The sequence below is a fragment of the Lynx rufus genome, unplaced genomic scaffold (assembly GCF_022079265.1).
Source record: "Lynx rufus isolate CCGP_SWC_20201006 ecotype Redwood Valley unplaced genomic scaffold, mLynRuf1.p SCAF_9, whole genome shotgun sequence".
Taxonomy (NCBI): Eukaryota; Metazoa; Chordata; class Mammalia; order Carnivora; family Felidae; genus Lynx; species Lynx rufus.
In genome coordinates, this window is record NW_025814897.1 from 78745053 (window position 1) to 78768466 (window position 23414).

General features: G+C 36.2%; 1 pseudogene; it reads right to left on the minus strand.

The window, feature by feature from the left end:
- Positions 1–1478: 1478 nt before the first annotated feature.
- Positions 1479–23414, minus strand: part of LOC124505998 (transcription initiation factor TFIID subunit 10-like) — a 34201-nt pseudogene continuing 12265 nt past the window's right edge.

Genomic DNA, 23414 nt, shown 5'->3' on the forward strand with positions numbered 1-23414 from the left:
TACATAAGGTTGACACTTGAACGCAGGTTTGAACAGCCAGGTCCACTTATACACCGATTTTTTTTCGACAAATACAGTATAGCACTATAAATATATTTTTATCTTCCTTTAATTTTCTTTTTTTTAAGTTTATTTATTTTTGAAAGAGGAAGAGTAAGGGAGGAGAGGCAGAGTGAAAGAGGAAGAGAGAGGATCCCAAGTAGGCTCCCCACTGTCAGTGCAGAGTCCAGTGTGGGACTCGAACTCAAAAACTGTGAGAGCATGACCTGAGCTAAAATCAAGTCTTAATTGACTGAGCCACCTAGGCGCCCCATCTTCCTTATGATTTTCTTAATAACATTTTATTTTCTCTAACTTATTTTATTGTAAGAATACAGTATATACTACATATAACATATAAAATATATGTTAATCAACTGTTTATGTTATCAGTAAGGCTTCTGGTCCATAGTAGGCTATTAGCAGTTAAGTTTTGGGGGAGTCAAAAGTTATATGTGGATTTTTGACTGCATAGGGGTGTTGGTGCTCCTAAGCCCTGTGTTGTTCAAGGGTCACTGCACAGTTGTAACTTATTATAATTATTTTTATTCATATTACTTTTATTCTACATGTGCTCTAAATCTCAGCTAGAACCAATAAATAACCGGTAATAGTCATAGGTATAAAAGTGTATATTATATCACTGATCTCATACTAATTTTTCCTTCAGGAGGAAAAAAAGACCTCCCCCCCAAAAAAAGTAAAACACAAATAATCGAGGGAAGAAAATTAAAAATTAGTTTGAAGATTGGAGACCAGTTTTATGTAGCAGAAGATATTGAAAAATAGCAAGAAATAACATCATCCTATTTGTAAAAACTTGGTTTTCATTATTCAGATGTGTGTGTGATCACCATGCACACTGAAGAGAAATAATGTTTTACAGACTTTTATGAATTAAAGGGAATATTCTAGATAGTGAACTGGCCTAAGGGTTTGAAGAACCAAATTCTTGGCTTATTTTCTGGGTTAATTTGAATAATAATCTCACAGTGCCCAAATCTCTAATAACACAAATGAGAAAATCAGCCGTGCTAAGTGATCTCAAAAAGTTGTTCAGACTTCAAAATTCCAGACCAGACACCAAGTCGCTGCTTCTAAACTAATGCAGGCTTCATATCAATGATACATTTATTATTCCATTTTATTAGTAAGATGGCATCATACATTTCTATAGCTCAAAGTGTACTTTGATCTCCATACTTTTGATTCATGAAAAACTCCCTGAGTTGTCTTCAATTTCTTTCATCAATGTTTTATAATTTTCAGATTACAGCTCTTTCACCTCCTTGGTTAAGTTTATTCTAGGTATTTTATTCTTTTTGGTGCAATTTTAAACAGGATTGTGTTTTTATTTTTTCCGTGTCACAATAAATTTTTTATGGAAATAGGCTGGTGTGGGGACAAGGGCACAAACAAGTGCCTTTAGGTCCAGTGGCTCAGGTGAACTAGTGCGGCCTCTTCACATCGATGCCATACTCCGCTGACTGCAGGGGTCAAGTCCTCCATGGTTAGCGTGCTGCTTGCGGTCCTTGCTGTTGCTTCCAGAGCTGCTGGAAGCTGTGCCCTTCATTTTTCAGTGCTGTAGGGCATCACTGGCAATATCTGAGATGGATTTCTGGGCAGCCGCAGCTAGGGAGATGAGCTGAATTATGCCTGGGTCCAAGGTCTCAGAGCCAGCGCCGTGCAGGTAGTAACTAGGCACCGCATCTGGGATCATAGGCGTGTAATCCTCTAGCTGCATCAAGAAATCGACCACAGGCTTCTAGACATCACTGCCTTCACCTCTCCATTGGTCCTGCTCCACAGCACGTAAACCCCAGTAGACCCAGCCCCCTCGACTTCGGTGCCTGGCAGACAGTGGAGGCGCCCAGCACCACCCCAGTCACGTGCCCCCTGCCACAGCTCCAGCCCCAGGTCCGCCCCTCCCCCCCACCCCCGCCGTCCCTGTGCAGCTGGCCGTTTTCCCCAGTGGTGCTCATGGGGCAAGACTAGGGGTACTGCTGAGGCTCAGGCGGCAGAGCTCAGCACAGACGTGTGACGATTGTCTTCATTTCTCTTTCTGCTACTTTCTTGTTGAGAGTTTGTTGTTGTTTTAAATCATGAACGGATCTGACATTTTGTCAAATGCTTTTTCTGTATCTATTGAGATAGTTACATGGTTTTTATCTTTTTTTGTTGTGAATGTGATGTATCACATTGATTTATTTGCAACTATTGGACCACTCTTGCATCGCTGGAATAAATTTTACTTACCTGTTAGAATGGCTAGTATCAAAATGACAAGAAATAATAAATGTTGGCAAGGTTGTGGAGAAAGGGGAACACACTCATGGTTGGTGGGAATGTAAATTGGTGCAGCCACTACAGAAAACAGTATGGATCTTTCTCAAAAAATTGGAAATAAAACTACCATATCATCCAGCAATTCTACTTCTGGGTATTTATCCAAAGAAAAATAAAATACTAACTTGAAAAGATATATGGACCCCCATGTTTATTGCAACATTACTTATAACAGCCAACATATGAAGTAACCTGTGTCCACTGATGGATGAATGGTATATATAAACAATGGAATATTATTCAGCCATAAAAAAGGATGAAATCTTGCCATTTACTACAACATGGATGGACCTCAAGGGAATTATGCTAAGTGAAGTAAGTCAGACAAAAAAAGACAAATACCATATAGTCTCTCTTATATGTAGAATCTATAGATAAATTAATTAAACAAAAAAAGCAAGGTCAAAATCACACAGAACAGGTTGATAGTTGCCAGTGTTGGAGCATAGGAGAAATGGGTGATCTGTTTTTGTTCGTTTGTATTTCGGAAATAAATTAAAAACCAAGCCAAACAATGTTAGTTGGCATAGTGTAGGTATAACATCGGGATGAGAATCAGAAACTTGCTGAATTTTGGAATAAGGTAAAATAAAGGATCTTGCATACACTTAATAAATTACCAAGCTAAGGTTCAAATTCAGGTCTGTCTATAAAAGTCAAAACCTTTGTCATTATTCTAATCTCTTTTTCATCAAGAAGAAAATGTTGAAGCAAAGGGTCATGAGGATCAAAGGTAAGGCACTCTGTTTAATCTAAGCAAGTAGCCAAGGATAATAATCAAGAGTAATCTACCATTTAGATTAAAGACAGTAAATCTAGAAAATGGATCCATAGTCCAGGAAACATGCAGCCAATGTTTTCGGGACAGATATTTGGGTACAAGAAATTATAAATGCAGATTATAGAACTTGATTCTGAAGACAGCTTCTATCCCATCCAAAGGAAGATATTTCAGTGAGCATTTTTTACTGAATAAATTTAAGATTGCCAATAGATGGTATATTGATACATAGATACATAGATATATAAATATAGAAATAGGATATATGTAGCTTAAAAGATTAGAATTTAGATAGTGGGTGGTAAAAGTGAAGAACAGAAATGAAGACATAACCTAAGAAAATGAAGCTCCTACTTAATGAAAATTTAATGGGTTCTGGAGACAGATGGACTGGGTTCACATCCAGTCAATATTATTACCTATGTAATCATAGGCAAGTTTTATAACCTCTGGAGCCTCTTTGTACTTTTCTATAAAACAGAGACCATGAAATTAACCATGTGTGGTTGTTATGAATATTAGAAAGAATATATCCAAAATGCCTAGCTGTGCCTCCATAAAGTAGTTACCCAATGAATGGCAATAGAACTTGTCTTTATTATTAATACTGTCAGCTTCACGTAAAGTTGCATGTCCTTGAGAAGCGGGGCGGGGGGGGGCAGAATGATAGATTCTGATGGCTAAATAACACATTCCCATGCACCAGAGAACTGAAAAGATAAGGGAGAAGAAAATGGGTGTATCAGAATAGGCAGGTTCCATTTCAAAGCACTCAAGGAATCAGCAGTTAAAAACTTAAAAAAAAAAAAAAAAGGTCTTATCCATTTGTGTTGAAAAAAGAGACTAAGTTGGAAAGTGACATTTGTAACATTAAAGAACCTGCTCAGTTCAACTTTGCTATTTTTACTATTTAGAGTCTGGAACACAGAGAAAAAAAGGTCTTTGAAATTTAGTTCCATGTTTCCAATTAGTAAATGGCTTCTTAATTATTATGATTCTAATTTAGGAAGACGAAAATAATGGTTCATAGATATTTTTATCCTTTCTAATAATAAAGAATAACTGTAAGTTTGTAGTTAAAATAAACCATAGACGGATAAATGAAAAGCTGAGAATGTAAATAATCTAAAGAAAATTACATTGCTTGCTAAAAAGATCATTTTGGCATAAAAATCTGAGTCTAAGCCATATCTGATGGTAAGTATTTTGAAAGAGAAATAAAAAAGACAAAGCATAAGAATTATGTGATGTGTCAGCCAATGACTGCCTGATAACTTTAAAAAATGGAGTCAAAGATGAGATTTCTCTACTAATAAAGAGAAAAACAGGAGTTTTGCAGGTTAAAAAAATAAGGTAAACAACTTATACATCTATTTGTTCTAAGTGCACTTATAAAAGACAATAAAATAGGTAGACAGAATATAATAACAATGTTGACATTATGCTCTCAATTTAGTAGAAAATAGCCTATATATAGCCTTCCTAGTATCATGACACATGTGACTTATGTATACGTGGCAGTCTTCCCTTAATGTTATGGCTATGTATGTATAGACACCATTTCAGAATTCAACTCAGAAATCTCATTATGCTCTATTTAATTGGGTGTGTTTTTAAGTAAGTTGAAATCCATAATAGGAGACATAATACATTTCTACCTTGTAACAGATTTATCCCATCTTGAATAATAATTGCCTATTCCACAAGAGTAACCATTTGAGCACCTTAATATGGATGCCTGGTAAAGAATAAAGAACACCAGGAAGTCAAATATCCTCAAATGAGAATATATATATATATATATATATATATATATATATATATATATATAAAATAACATAAATGGTATAGAGTTGTGACAGCCTGTGAAGGATTAGTTAAAGATTTTGCTTAAACAGATGTGACCTGGAATTTATTGTAATTACTGTGGGTCTATGGTTAATTCCAGAGAAAGCAAATAGGAAATAAGAGTAAAAGATTTTATTTTCTCAATTAGGCAAGGATCAAGCTGAGGGAGATCAATGAAATCGTGATCAGTAACACCTAGCTTATCATTACTGAAAAAATAAAAGTCACTTGGAAAAAGACTAGGAGAGCAGAAGGTAGGCAAAGGATCTTGCTGGAAATTTATGGACAAATTGCTTGAGCCATATACGTCATGAGTCATAGGCTCACTATTTCACTGTTTGTAGACACATCAAAACATAGAATGCCTTAGCCTACAGTTACACTAAACCTAATTTGAATAGTGGAGAATCTCCAGAGTTGAAACTTTTTAAATTATTTAATTGCGTATACTTTTTTACTAGGATTATTATTACTGAATAAATATGCTTTTGAAAAATGTGTTTAATTTTTCTTTCTGAATAACTATGCTTAAAGGGAAGCTATTTCTGTAAACCACAATGCATACTGCCCCCAATCCACCACCTGATAATTAACCTGAATTTACTCATCCTAATTTGCAGAAATGTGGAAAAAAGTAACTTCCTTTTTATAAATCTGTAGATTATGATAAAATTAATGATAACACAATCAACTAGTCATTCATTAACTCTAATTTTAATTTAATGAAGCAAATCTAGTCTGAGTCTTTTTTTTGCATTTTACCCTTTATCAATAATAATCTGAAACTACGGAATGCCATTAGAGAATGCATTAGTAAGTTGAGATCTGTGCCCTCTCTTCCAAATAGTCAACAAGATCCACAAAGTCTATGTTTTGCTTTTGATCTTAAAAAAATGAAATTCAAACTAAAGTTTCAATTTAATGAGGTGAATAAATTCAGAAAAAGCAAAATTACAAAGAAATAGAACATAGGATAAATTAGTTCAGACACTGAGATTAATGATTTTCTTTCATAGCTAAATTATAAAAACTATTTATGAAATTATAAATAAAGATGCTTTTCTTTTGGTTATACAGGAAAATAAAATATATTAATCTAATTTTGATATTTAATTAAAGTTAAAATTTAGATTTTCCAACTATAGTATTTTGATCTTTTATTAAACTTAGATTTAAAATTCAAAGAAACGCATTCTCATTTTATAGCATTATCCTCCACTTTGTACTTAAATATCTATCATTAATATGTTATATTGGGTAAATATAATGCACTAATGAATAAATCAAGCTGTGTGGGATCAAATTAAGTTGTTTTAGAAAATAAGCTGTTATGTGTTTGAATTCTGGTTTTTGACACTTAATGTCGTTTTGACTTTGAAAAGTTACTTTAAAAGTCCCTGATCCTTGGGGCGCCTGGGTGGCGCAGTCGGTCGGGCGTCCGACTTCAGCCAGGTCACGATCTCGCGGTCCGTGAGTTGGAGCCCCGCGTCGGGCTCTGGGCCGATGGCTCGGAGCCTGGAGCCTGTTTCCGATTCTGTGTCTCCCTCTCTCTCTGCCCCTCCCCCGTTCATGCTCTGTCTCTCTGTGTCCCCAAAAAATAAATAAACGTTGAAAAAAAAATTAAAAAAAAAATAAATAAAAGTCCCTGATCCTTATTTTTTTCATATCTAAAATGAAGTTATTAGAAGTAAGTTTATTGTGAATACTAGATATGCTCTATTTGCAATATTTACCATTGAATATGGCTCATGGTGGGAACCAGTCTTTAAAGTGTTGGGGCACCTGGGTGGCTCAGTTGGTTGAGAGCCTGACTCTTCGTTTAAGCTCAGGTCATGATCTCACAGTTTCCTGAGTTTGAGCCCCTGCGTTAGGCTCTGCACTGACAGTGCTGCGCCTACTTGGCATCCTTTCTCTCTCCCTCTCTCTGCCCCTCCCCCACTCGCTCTGTCTCTCTCAAAATAAGTAAACAAAAAATTAAAAAATAAAAATAAAATGAATATTACTCCTCTTTCTCCCTCCCCTTTGGCTTCTTCTGATCCCCCCTTCATCTTCTTTTTTGTATCATTATTATCACCAATTGTTTTAGCATGAATTTCATTTAAACAAATGAAAACACCATCATTCCCATGTTTGAACTGCATCATTTTACATCTGGGTAGACTAAAGGGCTAAATGTGATGAATGAGCTGTACTGATTCCAGATCAGAGCCTCTTGTGACCTTATTACTTTAGGGTAGAGTATAGAAAATGCTTTCAGAAAGAAAGATGATCAAATTGATATAGCCAAAATAATCTTTTGTTCAACTTGTCAATCAATTTCATAGCCACAAATGATATATAATAATGAAGACTCTATTCACCATGGATTCTTTATGGTCTCTAGTTCAAGCTCTTGCTATTATTGAAAGTTTTATTCCTTACATTCATTTTTAAAATTTGACTTCATATTTGGATATTATACAGTGATGTTCACAAATGAGAATAAAGTACATGAAGACTTAGGGTCTTTGGGGAAAACATTATCAACTTAAGTATATGGTCCATGGTGATAGAGGTCAATCTGAACAGGTAAGTCATTTGTTCCATCCAATGTTAATTTGGGCTGTATGCCTGAAGACAAGGTGTTGCCTAATGGAAATCATCAATTCTGATTTAATTCTGGATCTCATTCTAAATTATATTGTGAGCTTTCAGGTGGCATTTAACTTCTAGGACTAATGAACTTCCTCTGTGAAATCTTTAAGATACTTTTTTTAATTCTAAGGTAGTTACAAGGATTTTAACCTGGGAAATAATGATTTTTGGAGAACTAATAACTGTGAAATGAAGAATTACAGTCTTTGCTTTTCAGGTTATAAAGGGGTCACTTCTGAAGCTGGGCCAATGAATTAGCAAGTATCTATATCTACTACTCTATTTGATCTCTATGACTATATCCCCTCCCTCCCCCCACATTATGCATCTGTGTGTTCAATTTGAGTTTTGTTACACAAATGCAACTTTAGTTATCAGAACATAAAATAATGTGGTAGACTAAGCCAATAATGAAAGGCCAAATTTTCTGCAGCATTGTCCCATTTTTTGATTACCTTGATTGCAGGGTTTTCAGTCAAAAAGTGGCAAGATCTAAGTTATATTGTGAACTGATCACTATTTTCATTGTGTCAATGCAGAGAAACTAGTTAGGAGGCTACTATAATAATATAGGCAAGACATGGTTGTAACTTGGACTTATATGATACTTTTGGAAATAATTATCAGCGGTAAGATTGTGGATAATTTTGAAGAGATAGCAAACCAAATATTTTCGGAGTATGAGAAGAAGAAAGTCACCAAGGATGATTCTTCAAAGTTTTGTTTCTGTTTTCTGAGCAACTTCATAATAAAGAAAACTGTGGAGGGGAGTAGTTAATGGTGAGTGGGGGCAGAAATACTATTAGTCATGTCTTGGACATTGGGTTCTCCAGATGCATACAGGTTCAAAAAGCTTATTAGAGATGAACAGGTATATATATATATATATTTTACATTTTTTAATGTTTATTTATTTTTGAGAAACAGAGAGAAAGAGCATGAGTGGGGGAGGGGCAGAGAAAGAGAGAGACACAGAATCTGAAGCAGTCTCCAAGCTCTAAGCTGTCAGCACAGAGCCCAACACAGGGCTTAAACCCACGAACCATGTGATCATGACCTGAGCTGAACTCGAACGCTCAACCAACTGAGCCACCCAGGTGCCCCAGAGATGAAATTGTGTAAACAGAAGGTGGACCAATAAGGCTGATGAGAGAAAAAAGTTTAATTGCAATGCAGGGCTGTCAACACCATGACTAATTTGATGGAGTCCTCTGCAATGAGCATTGCCTATCAGTGTGTACTACAGAAGCTGAAATGGCTGGGCTTATCTATCCTGACCCTCTGTCACTGGATGTGGCTTCCCCCAAACAAGGTAGCTGTCTGCAGGCGAGGCAGACTTTAAAGATCTGGAAATTGGAGGCTGTCTGCTGACCTCACAAACTGCAGCTGGGCAGCAAACCTGGCTTGGAAAGATCTGGCATTTTTTATTGACTTTTCCATATTCATTAAGAGAGCTGCTGCTCAAGGATGCAAATGGACCTTTCTTTCTGAGGAGAACCATACAAAATAGACATTAACTGGACAAATTACAGCTGGTCTCAGGGCTAAAAATGATGCTTACTGTCTCCCTCTTTCACTATCGATTTCTAATTTCCCAACACTCTGAGCTACTATCTCTGTGGCCTTAGTACCTTGCATGGCGAAGTTACCTAGACCCTGCTTTCAAAGGAGTCTGAGCCCGGATCCTCTGCTCTTCTCAGAAAATGGCTGTTGTTATATATTTATAGTTATAATTGGTCAAAAGTGTAGTAAGAAGCATCCAAATGGAACAACCAAGTTTAACATGCATTTTTTTCTGCGTCTCGTGTAACAGCAGTGCTACATTCTCACAATTGTCGGGGTCCATTACCATTGCCTAGGGAGTAATTCCTCTTCTTGTGTAGAGGTCCTGGAAACAAAAGGCACCCTATATGCTCAGGAATCATCTGATTTTATTTTATTTTATTTTATTTTATTTTATTTTATTTTATTTTATTTTATTTTATTTATTTATTTTAAGTTTATTTATTTTGAGAGAGAGAGAGAGAGAACACAAGCTGAGGAGGGGCAGAGAGAGAGGAGAGAGAGGAGAGAGAGAATCCCAAGCATGGTCTGCATTGTCAATATAGTCAGAGGCAGGACTTGAACTCACAAACCATGACGTCTTGACCTGAGCTGATATCAAGAGTTGGATGCTTAACTAACTGAGCCACCTGGACACCCCTGAATTTTGTAATTATAGTTACATAAGATACTTTTATGTATCCTATGTGAAAGTAATTTCTTTCTAAAGATCAGGATTTCTGATCCTACAGGGTCCAGAGTTGTGGAGACAGAAAGCATCAAATCCCTCTTAGGTCATCAGAAATGATAATGAGACCATTCAGCTTCCTCACTTGGTTTCTAAATGCGAGTGTATTTTTTCTACTGGGTAACATTTTTTTTTTGTATTGAATATATAGTCAGAGTCCTGAAGGATATAATCTTATCCTTCAGAGTATCACCCTAAAGGGGAAAATCAGCTGTGCTTTCAGCAGGCTGTCCCAACAATCTATCAGGTGATGAATGCAATATGAAAAATGGATCTCCCAATCATAATCCCAAAACCACACCTTCTTTGCTGAAAGTGAGTGCCCTAGTCTCTTGCGATGTGATGTGGGATCCCATTCCAGTGCAGCAAGTAGTGGGTAAGCCTTCAGAAATTGGAGGTCAAAGTCCAGGGGATAGAAAAAACAAATCCATTACCCAGAATAAGTGTGTGTGCGTGTGTGTGTGTGTGTGTGTGTGTGGTGTTTTTTGTTTTTTTTTTTTTTGTTTGTTTGTTTTTTGTAATTCTGTTCTTTCCAAGGAAGGGCTCTAGAGAAATCAACTTTCCACTTGGTCTAGTCAAGAAATGATATCACATGGAGGCACCTGGGTGTTCAGTCGGCTAAGTGTCTGACTTCGGCTCAGGTCATAATCTCACGGCTCATGGGTTCGAGCCCCACCTCGGGCTCTGTGCTGACAGCTCAGAACCTGGAGCTTGCTTCAGATTCTGTGTCTCCCTCTCTCTCTGCCCCTCCTCCGCTCACACTCTATCTCTCTCTCAAAGTTAAAAATATTTAAAAAAAAGAAAAGGAAAAAGAAAAAAGATATGATATCATATGAAGACTTCACAAGGCTCTCTGTTGCTGGCATTTCAGACATTAGGCAATAATGATGATTAGATTAGTCTTGGGAAGTAGAGTCCCTGATATTGGGCTTATGTGTAGCCTCCATTCCTATAACTAGGTCTTTTTAGTTCATATGTGTGCATCAAGGCAGAACGATGTTGGCTAAAGACAGACAATAACTGACATCAACTGGCTGAGATAATTTGTCTACTTAGTCGTTCAGTGTTTTTTGTACTTGGATGCTCTCTAGTGGATATTAACATGTTACAGACAGATGTCCAAATGTAGACACTGATTAATTAAAGATTTATGCCGGAAAACATAGGATGGCTAATAAAAATAATTGAATCCTTATGTTATAATGTACAATTATTGGAAGAACACTGAACTAAGAGTCACAAACACAAGGTCTCATCTTGAATATGACATTAGTAGGACCTAGACCTTGACCAATTGTAACTGCATTTGTGAAAATAGGAATATTACTTGCTCTGAATGCCTCAATGTGTTATTGTGGTAAATAGTAAATTCTGGTGAAATTTAAGTACTGTTTAATATGGAATAAGAATAGTTATAAGCAGAAGTCCAGCCAGTGAGGTTTTTAGAACTCTTATTCATAAGAATATAGACAGTGATTCTTCCTTGTGGAAACTTGATTTCATTCCATCTCTCCTATAAGTCTACCTTTGTCTAACTGTTTCCTTAGAGTAATAGTCTCTAATAGTTGTGACCGCGTAAATGCCTTTCACGTTATAGCACAGGGTGGTTTTACTAAATTGTTTTACCTCAACACTTAGTGGTTTTACCTCGGTACTTAGAGGTCACTTGTTTTGTGTGTTTCATTATCACCTATTCTCTGATACTAAAGTGAAGGGCACACATTTTAGTTTTTGTGGTTGTTGTTATATCAGTATTTCACTTCTAGCTATAGTGTAAATTCTCTGAATTAGATAGTGTAAATTATCAAGCTACCTCCTCCAGACCTGCAAAAATATGGTTAAACAGTATGAAATTTTATTTCTTCTTTATGTAACCACCCAGAAGTGACTGGTTGAGGGCCAAGGGAGAAGTTCTGCCATATTTTTCATCCAATGACACCTAAACTTCCTCTGGTCATCACCATTTTCTAGTCACTATAAAGGAACAGAAAGTACAGAACAATGGTTTGGGCTTTAAAGAGTGATTTATAACCCACTGAATCTAATAAAAGTGTAATTTTGGCTTATCACATCTGATCTCGGTAATTGGAACTAAGAGCCCCTTAGAGAGAGCTGGCCAGTTATCATCAGCCAAGGTGGAAAAAGTATGTCTGTCACAAAGTAATCTTGAGCCTAGGTCAAGACGAATCTAATATAATAAATTATAAACAGGTTGGTAATGAAATAGGAAGCAGCAGCATGAGCTGATAGCTGAGTCATATAATTAGAAATTCTTGAAATAAAAATCTATTAGTTCTTATTATTGAGGTCTTGAGAACCTGCAAAATTCCTACAACCAGCTAACAGACTTAAACCATGCCTTAAATTCTGTTCTTCCATTTTTATGAAAATACATTAAAATTTATCTAACATCTGCTTACTCCTTTTCTTCCCTCTACTGGGATCAAGAAAGTTCTTATGCCATATCATGTGCTGAACCTTTGCAAAAAACTCAAGTCAATTAATTTTTGAAGCCAAAATGACATTTAATTCAAGATGAAAACTATCATATCCATTATGTTGGCCAAACTAACTTTCAAGGAGAGCTTAAAACTATGGAGATTCTGTCAGTGCAGTGACCCAAATTACTTTTTGCCACTCATTGCCTCATCAGTGCAATTTAATTGATTCAACAAGGTCATAACTGGGCATATAGGCAAAGCTATAGAATTTCTTCCCAATATACAAGTTGATGTCAACTTCCAACCAACATGTTTTTATTACCAGAATTGTTTGTTATGCTATGATTATTTTTCAATATGTCATAAATTACTTACAGCTATGCTCATATTGACAAAGTTCTTATCTACTGACACCAATTATTTCCCCTTTAATCTTGTCAGATGGCTGCTGTTCAGTATAAGGTGTCCTTAATTAACAACTAACTGTAATTAAAAGTATAATGAAAATATATTACATTGTCAAGACTCTGTTCATCTTGATGTTATACAAGGACAATAGGACTGTTTCTATGAGAATGTAATGCTCAAATATTTAGCCCTCAAAATTTTCTCAGTGCATTTCAAGGATTAGCATTTTGAAATCATTGTTTTAAAATTGCAATAAGTACTAACTCCACTAAAAATAATATATACGACAACAGCTGTTTATGAACTCGTTCTCAGAAGTAGCTGTTTATTTTTTGTGTGGAAGAAAAATGGAAAAATTAGGAAATAATTTATTCTTTGTAAGAATCAAAGCTTGAAGCCATCTCTTATTTATTTAGGCCAATTATCCAATTATATTCTTGATATTAGGTCAAATTAAGCCATAAAAATTAATAGTAGTGCAATTCATCAAAAACACATTAATATTTTTACTTAGACTACATCTTTGAGTATATTCATTCTGTCTTGGCAGTGTATTGAGGTTTTCTATTGACACAGGATTTGAAGTATTTGCTTCTTTGTTATCTGCTTTGAAGAAAGAAATGAAATGTAAAAATCTAAATAAGAAACATTTTCAAACAGTATTGAAAGAAAATTAGATCAGAACTTTTTCTTTTGATTTTTTAAAAATTGGCCTTCCTTGGGGCGCCTGGGTGGCTTAGTCGGTTAAGCATCTGACTTCGGCTCAGGTCATGATCTCACAGTCTGTGGGTTCAAGCCCCCGGTCAGTCTTTGTGCTGACAGCTGAGAGCCTGGAGCCTGCTTTGGATTCTGTGTCTCCCCCTTTCTCTCTGCCCCTCCCCTGCTCGCTCTGTCTCTGTTTCTCTCTCTCTCAAAAATAAATAAACATTAAAAAAAAACACCACCACTTAAAATTGGCCTTCCTCTATATTATGTAATTTCTCATCTAATATCCTCTTACATTTTAGCATTTTACTATATACTTACTAAGTACCTGGGGGCTTATGATATATTTTGCACACAAATATGCACTAATTTTTTTGTGAATAAACGATATGGTGATCTGACGTATGTTTCAGAGACACTCTGTGAAGTAACAAAGGAAGACTCATAATTACTTGATCAGAAATAAAATTAAGGATCTCTGACTAATGATGAAATCACAACCATTAAGACAATTAAATATTACAAAGTCAGTGTAATTTTATTTTTTCTCTACAGTGTCAATACCCTATATCCAGTGACTACCAGAAACATAATATTTGGCTGAACTATTTGCGTTTATTACTCATCTCAACAGAGGAAAGAAAAAAAAAAGACCAGGGTTATATTGTGATTTATTATAAAGCAGATATATTTGGTCTTCATATCCCATTCCTGCACAGAGTTCCTAAAACCTTTGGAATTTCTTAAGTGAAAAGAATGATAGAGGTGTCTTGGTATTTGTAACAAACCCCTTTCAACCACATCTGAGTTTAATGTTAATGAGGTCACTTTTGGATCTATCTAAGGATGGGGTTGGTTTGCCATGGGAACCAACCTATGTTTGGAAGGTTGGTAGTTTCAGTTCCATCCTTCTGACCTCCTGGGAGAGAAGATGGGTTAGAGATTGAATGGATCAACAACAGCCAATGATTTAATCAGTCATGGCTATGTAATGAAGCCTTCATAAAACCCCAGAAAGATGGGGTTTGGAAAGCTTGCAGGTTGGTAAACACACGGAAATTTGAGGATACTAGTGTATTAGGAGAGGTTGTGGAATCTCTGCCCTTTTCACATACCTTACCGTATGCATCTTTCATCTGGCTGTTTCGAAGTAACTCACTTATACGATCAACCTGTAATCTGGTAAGTAAAATGTTTCCCTGCATTCTGTGAGATGCTGTAGCAAATTAATCAAATGTAAGGTGGGAGTCATTGGATAGTCCAATCTATAGTTAGTTGTTCAGAAGCACAGGTGACAACATGGACACACAAATTGGCTTCTGGAGCGTGGGGTTGGGGGGGTGCAGTCTTGTAGGGCTGAGCCTTTAGCCTGTGAAATCTAGTGCTATGTGCCAGGTAGGTTGTGTCAGAGAGTGAAATTGCAGGACATCCAGCTGCTGTTGGAGAACTGCTTGCTGGTATGAGGAAAGAACCAACACGTTGTAAATTGGAATCAGAAACATTAGACAGCCTGATGGGAATGAGAAGAAGGACTTAGTACCTCTGATTTTCTTTCTCAAACTTTCTTTCTTTTTTGCACAGTACATCAGTTTGAATCCCAAATTTTTTGCAAGAATTACTGAAAAATGACAGGATAGTTTTTTACTCCTGGAGTTGCTAAATTTTGAGAATGTGTTTCAGGAATGCTTAGCAGGTATTTAACTTTTCTATGGAGAGATAGCCTACCTGTTACAGAAGCTGACAAAGAGGAAAGACAAAGAAACCCTGCATGAATCCAGAAGGTATCTCTTGACCTCCTGCATCTAAATATCCTTGAATGTTTTCAAGCTTGATGTCCATATAATGAAAGCCAGGAAATTCCCTTTATTCCTAAAGTTGGGTTGACTTGGGGTAATTTGCTGCAACTGAAAGATCCCTGTCAAGTTAAAGAGGCTGAAACCAGTGATTAAAGAGGCAAGAGAATGGCAGGGTTTTCCTTTAATAATGCAAATCAAACCTGCACTAAGGGCTCCTTTAGGGGAAGATTTATTTTCTATTCAGATCCTGTAGCACAAAATATAGTACCTCCCAGATATTTTATCCACTGCTGTTCTATTATGTTTTTCTTCAAAGTACTTCTATTCTGATGTCTTGCCATCTGATCCCCACCTCTCATTTGGGTGGGGTAGATCCTACCTCTAATAGATGCCCTGCAGTTTTCCTTTATATCGATAATTTCTCTTTTTTTCTGCCATATTTTTCATAGATGTATTTATTGCTCAAAAACTTCTGGAAGCAGTTAAATGGCTTGAGTTGGTTGCTGAGAAGTCAATCCTGTCCTCTCAATTTATTCAGGAGCATTTCTAAAGGCACTGCTCATTTTCAAGTGTTCATAAATTCCAGTCTGCTCATAGGCCATATTGCATAATTTTGACTAAGCCTATTTATCACCTGATGTGAATGTTCACTTGCTCCCAAACAGATCTTTAGATTGCATGGTTACAAAGAAAAACTAGAGCTAGTCATTAGTTACAGAGGTAAAAACAGATTTTATTCAGGACTATTGCAATAGGGGAAAAGAGACCTCATATAGAATTGGGTTCAATCCAAATATAACATGGGCAAGTCAGAATTTATGGCTAAGAAGCAGGGTAGGGTCAGTGGATGGAAAACTACTAAGAGGAAACATTAAGGTTAAGAAGGACATTGGCTAAAGCAATATAACAGGATTCTTACTGAGGACAAGACGGGGTAATCAGGTGTCACCTGGGGGATTGGGGAGGATGACTAACCCAATCAGATATTGGGGGTGATCAGATATTGAGCGTGGGAGGTTCTGGTTAAACTGAATTAGTAGGTTTTTTGCTGAAGCTGGATTTTACAAGGAAGTGCACAGATGTGCCTAAGAGAAGGATCCTAAAATCTGGATGAGAAACAAATCTTTGTCAAAAGAGTTCAATGTTCTTGGAACTCTAGACTGCAGAGAGGGGAAATCAGAAATCTTAGAAATGCGAATCGGCTCCTTGAAATGGCATACTCTGTGCATCCCGCCATCTTCTCCCCTGCCCAGTCTATAAAATGCCTGATATTGTTTCTTAACTTTGTAGGTATTTGATCAACATGGTTAATTTTATACATCCAAGCAGCACCTACATGATTTGGAGATTTGATATTCCATGCTTATTTTCTATAAACAGATAAATAGTCTCCTCTTGGACAACATTAGTAATTGTCCTAACGTTCATACAGAATTTTCCAGTTTTCAAGGCATGTTACCATACATTGTCCCATTATTTTTTTTCTTCACGTAAACCTCACCTATACACAGACACAGGGGTGCAGTGAGGGTAATGACTTGTGTGAAGCCTTGGGAAAGTGAGCAGTAGAAAGAAGCAATGCCTGGAAACTGGTATGTCAGGTCAAGTGCTCTTTTCACTTTGCTCTGCTGCTTCTGGATTTTTCAATAGGATGCTGTTTGCTTTTGCATTAAAATAAATGCTTCATCACTTATTTAGGAGTAATACTTAAAAAGATTTTGGCTTTCAAACTTGCGGGGTAAGAGATTCTCTTTAAAAAATTCTTTTAAATTGTATTTTAGAGAGTGAGGAGCGTGTCTGAGCAGGGCAAGAGGGGTAAAGGGAGAGAGAGAGAGAGAGAGAGTGAGAGAGAGAGAGAGAGAGAGAGAAAGAGAATCCTAGCCAGGCTCCACGCCCAGTAGCAGAGCCCAACTTGGGGCTTGAGTCCACGACCCTGGGATCATGACCTGAGCCAAACAGGCTCCCCAAAAGATTTTATAATGAATCCTTCTGCACACATTTCTCTTCTTTTCAAATGTAAATCAATTTTAGGGAATCCAAATTTCCAGCTTCTTCGATCATTTCTTTATTTTATGCTAATTATTATATAATGCTAAAAAGACAATTCATCTCCGAAAAGTACAGATATTTATTATGTTTGAATCTAAACATAGAGACTGCGTTCAATGGGATTTTCAGCCACTCACCTGTCTATCTTGGCTGACACACTGAAGATTGTTTTTCCCCTTTGGAAATAACAGTTTATGTATCAGTTCCTCTGCAATCTTTGCTTTATGATTCTGAATTCTTTTCATAATGTTTTTGTTTTTGTTGTTCAAGAAGAAAGTTGACTCGGTGCTGATAAAGATGGTATAAAATAGGCAGTCTCAGTGTTTAAGTAGAAACATAGCTTACAGGAAATTTTCTATTGCTGCTATTGCTGCAATCCCTCCTCTCCTTCTGTGAGCCTCTTCCTTGCATAAAATGTTGCACACATACAGATTTGAGCTGCAGGTGAGGGGACAAATGATCAATCTCGGTAATCCTGAAGGATAGTAGAATATGCTACCCAAAACAGGCCACTTTGGCTTATTATTTTGAGCCATAGGCATTTGAAAAACAGCAAATTCAGGGAAAAGTTTTCTGGACTTCCCATGGCTGCCTAAATAAAGGTCCCACAAAAGGAACTCAGTTGTTATAGAGCCTTTCCACTACAGTTTCATCATTAGGGAAGATTGAGTCTTATCACAGGAAAGGAAACTAGAAGTGTCGACACCCCATCCAGACACTTTGTCACAGACTATTATACCTTCCATCTATTCTTCCAAGGGTCTATTTATCTTTTCTAAAAATCATTTGCTCTCCCCAGGAAGCCTACATTTCCTTCCTCTTTTCCTATTAAGATGATATTTAATCCAGAATTTTAAGCCACTTTGGAGAGTTGCTCATTTTTTACGGTCTCCCGTGTGCATAGGAATTCAGAAAAGTATACGGAAAATTCTTTTTTTTTCTCCTCTACAATACAGATCAGCTCTCTGAAAGTACGTACCTTGAGGATTCTACCCACCCCTGCCAACTTCAATTACTTTAGTGCCTTTTCTAAAGAGCTTTTATTATAGGAAAATTTTATAACACTTAAAACCTGTCAGAATGGCTAAAATCAACAACGCAAGAAACACCAGGTGTTGGTGAGGATGTGGAGAAAAAGGAACCCTTATGCACTGTTTGGGAATGCAAACAGGTGCAGCTACTGTGGAAAACATTACGGAGGTTTCTCAGAAAGTTAAAAATAGACTACCTTACCATTCAGCAATTGCAGTACTGGGTATTTAACCCAAAGAACACAAAAACACTAATTCATAGAGATACATGCCTTCCTATGTTTACTTCAGCCTTATTTACAATAGCTAAGATATGGAAGCAACCCAAGTGTCCATCACTTGATGAATGGATAAAGAAGATACATATATCACATCTTCACACATATATGTGTGTGTGTGTGTGTATACATATACATACAATGGAATATTATTCAGCCATAATAAATGAATGAAATATTGCCATTTGAAGAGACGTGGATGGAGCTAGAGCATATAATGTTAAGTGAAATAGACCAGACAGAGAAAGACAAATACCATATGATTTCACTCATATGTGGAAACAAAACAATTGCTCATGGGGGAAAAGTGAGAGACAGAGATAGTCATAGCAAGAAATAGATTGTTAACTATAAAGAACAGTCTGATGGTTACCAGAGAGGAGGTGGGTGAGGGGATGGGTTAAATAGGTGATGCGGATTAAGGAGTGAACTTGTGATGAGCACCAGGTGATGTATGGAATTGTTGAATCATTATTTTGTACACCGGAAACTAATATAACACTCTATGTTAACTAACTGGAATTAAAATAAAAGCTTAAAGTAAAAATAAATAAATAAAATACCTCAGAGAGCTCCAAAAAGCTTAAAAAATCAGAATATAAAATTGGATGTAAGTTATGATCGTAACTTTCCAAATACATATATGGCAGAAAACTATAATAATTATAGCTCTCTGTTAATGATAATAATTTTATGTCAGTGTTATGAATATTAGATTTTTTTATTTGTTTTCTTTTTCTTTTTTTATGATTCTGTCAAATTAGGTATTCATTAATTAATGATTCTGAGGTATTAAGTCTGGGTGACCCACAGCTTAACATGGTAGAGCCCTTAATATAGACAGTTCATTTTTCAGACCGTGATTTTTTCTTTTGGCAAGTAAATAGCTTTGATCGAGTCACTTAGTTGTATATGTACTATAGCTACTATATATTAACATACTTAAACTATACTTAATTTATATATTCATGTATCTATTATTTATTAAGGTCTCAACAAATTAGATTACATTAATGACTAAGAGATGTCCCCACCCTTTAAAGTGTTTGAAGTTTAGTGAGAAAGATAGAGAAGAAAGCAGACGATTGAAATATAGGACATTAAATGATACAAAAGGCCGAATCTGAAATGTGATAGGAACAGAAAAAAAAGGGGGGGCAGTGCTTTCAACTTACAAATGTCAGAGAAGGATTTGGGTAGAAAATTACTAAGAAGTCAAGGTGCATATCAGTTGTTTGAGATTGGAGAGTGAGGGGTGCTTCAGGCATAGAGAACAGAATAGGTTGGTGAGATCCTGGCATGTTTAGGTGACTAGAAGTGAGTGAGCATGTCTGGAGCTAGGATTTCAGGGTGACTTGACAGAAGACGAAAACAGGCAACAAAGATGCTTAGACTTCATTTTGATAGCAGTGGTGGACTCTGTTTTGAGATGTACATCACCAATTAGAGGTTGAAATGTCAATGTCCTGCAAAGTTTGAACATATTTAAGGAATATTATGTTCAAGCTGAAGTTCTCCTATTTCAGGGCAGAGGCCAAACAGAATGTTAATACCTATTTCAGTGTGACGATGGAATAAAATCTTAAATCATCACAAGTTCCCATGTTACACCTTCATGGCTTAAAAAATGAGGATGAACTTTAGATTTGGGCACTGTTTTGTTCAGTTGTACTACTTTGTTAAAATATCAGCATCTCCCATGAATTGTGTACAGGGAACAAAGTTATTTAATCTTCCAGAGCCTCAGTTTCCTTGTTTTCTAGATGGGAATTAATTCCAACCAGAGGGGAGTTAACAGATTACAGGTGACATCTTACACAAAGTTAAACTAAAAGGGTGCCTAAGAAGAAGAAGACATTCAAAAAGTACTCTTCCTATTCTTACCTCCGAGATTTCTAAGAACACACATGAAAATGACTCCAACAGGTCAAAAGCAAAACATTCTTTTAGATGTAGCCAACTCCACTTGGCAGTTGCTGGGTACTATTTTCTAAACAAGGAGTCTGTCCTCTAGCTCTTAAAAATATGCAAATGATCCCCTTGAAATTCCCTACACTGCATGTGAACTCAGCAATGCAACACCTTACTTGGCACACATTTTCTCATGATATGTCTTGTAAAGTGCAATATTTTAACTTCTACTTCACCAATTGTTACACTATTACTTTGTATAATATCCTATTAAGTGTCCCTTCTAAAGAGATTATAATCACCAGGCCCTGAATGTTCAACCCTGCTGAGCAATTCATCACCCCTACTCCACTTTTCTTCCCACGTCAACATCCACAATAGTCTCTGTGCCTCTATTATTTAGAAACTATGAAACCCTGTATCAGTACACAAACAGCTGTTTCTCAGGACATTTTTCAGCTTATTCAAGCGCTTGCCATAACTGAAATCATGCATAATTACAATTCTAACTGCCTACATATATTTACAAAGACCAATCTTTGCTTTACTTTCTGACAAAGGCCTCAGTTGGTACAACACAGGTCAATAACTTAATTATACCATCGTGAAATTGAAACAGAGAGGCCAAACATTTTTCAGGTTTATTGCCATTGGTCTTACAATGAAGGAAGGGATATTCATGTGAATTACAAAGCATGTTTTTATGTCTTTTTTTTTTTTTTGTATTTGCATTCAATTTCACATACTTCAAATACAATGAGATTGTGTGGAAGTGACTTAAAATGTTTTCCGGTTTATTTTCATCCTAGAATCTCAGTATATAAAAATGGGAAAAGTGGGTTAAGACCAAAGTCACAGCACCTTCTTATCTTGAGTACAAATTTTTGGAAGAGTCTTTATTTTTCTTGGAATAAGCTTCAGCAATTTCACCAAATTCTCAATTTAGAAAACATTCAAAATATTTTTGCAGTAGTTATTTTTTACAGGAGTACCTCTGTAATCATGATAACCACTTTTTTTTTCATTTTGTTTTTTATAACGACTATTTTTAAGACTTCTTGGAGGAGGCAGTTCCATGTGTTGTTAGTGAGAGTGAAATCTGGTCTAATATTTTTCTTGAACTCTTTCACATTGTTATTAAAATTTATATAAATACATATATGCCCTCTCTTTATAATTTCTTATACTTTATCCTAATAAAATTATCAAAGATGTAAATAAAACTTCAGTCAAAATGCTACTCAATGCAACATTCTTATAATAATAAAAAGAAGCAAATTAGTCTTACATCATACAAAAAAAACACCTCAAAATGAATTAAGGATCTAAATATAAGACTTGAAACCACACAAATCCTAGAAGGAAGCACAGGCAACTAATTTCTCTGACACTGGTTGTAGCAACATTCTTCTAGACATGTCTCCTGAGGCAAGGGAAATAAAAAAAAGCAAATAAATCATTGGAACTTTATCAAATTAAAAAGCTTCTGCAAAGCAAAGGTAACAACCAACAAAACTAACAGACAACCTACTGAATGGGAGAAGATATTTGTAAATGACATATCTGATAAAGAGTTAGTATCCAAGATATATAAAGAACTGATACAACTCAACACCCCAGAAACAAATAATCCAATTGAAAAATGGACAGAAGACACGAGCAGATTTTTCTCCAAAGAAGACATACAGGTGGCCAACAGACACATGAAGAGATGCTCAACATCACTCATCACCAGGGAAATGCAAATCAAAAACACAATGAGATATCCCTTCACACTTGTCAGAATGGCTAAAATCAACAACACAAAAAACAACAAGTATTGGCAAGGATGTGGAGAAAAAGAAACCCTTGTGTACTGTTGGTGGGAATCCAAACTTATGCAGCCATTGTGGAAGACAGTGTGGGGGTTCCTTAAAAAATTAAAAATAGAACTACCCTATGATCTAGTACTTCCACTACTGGATATTTACCCAATGAATAGAAGAACACTAATTCTGAGGGATATATGCACCCCTACATTTATTGCAGCATCATTTACAATAGCCTAACTATGGAGCAGCCCAAGTGTCCATTGATACATGAATGGATAAAGATTTCTCTGATCCATTTTAAGAGTTGTTCACACTCGATTCCTTTTCTCCCACCTCTCTGGAACTCACTTCCATTTAGATTTCATCCCTATAGCTTTTCTGAACTAACCCTTGTCAAAGTCAGCAATGACCTCCAAATCACTAACAGCAGTGGTCATTTCTTCATTCTAATTTTGACTTGTCGACATTTTTTAATATATTTGATTCTCTCCTCCTTCAAATACCATATTCACTTGTGTTTCAGAAATTAATACCTTGCCTCTAATTAAAGGAGAGTTTTATGGGTCAGTCATTGGAGCTTTTCTGTCTTCTCTCTACCTTCATACTCTAAACTGGGACTATGTAGCAAAAATGTCAAACCAGCCACAGTTCAGTGTCCTGATCTCCTGGTTCGTGAGTTTGAGCCCCACATCAGGCTCGCTGCTGTTAGTGCAGAGCTCACTTTGAATCATCTGTCCCCCCCACCCCGCCCCTCCCCTGCTCACACTCTTTTTCTCAAAAAAAATTGTTTTTTTAATAAAATTGTATAAAAAGTAAAAATAGGCAATTTTAATTTTAAAATATATTTTATTTAAGACAACATATTAAAACATGATTGAAAGTACAATCAATATAAAATCATTAGTGAGGTATTTTAGATTATTATTTCACACAATGTCTTTAAAATCTATGGTATTTTATGCCTACCATACATCTCAATTCAGATGACTCATGTTTCTAATGTTCAAAAGCCCTTTGTGGCTAAGTCTACCATATTGGTCCATGTG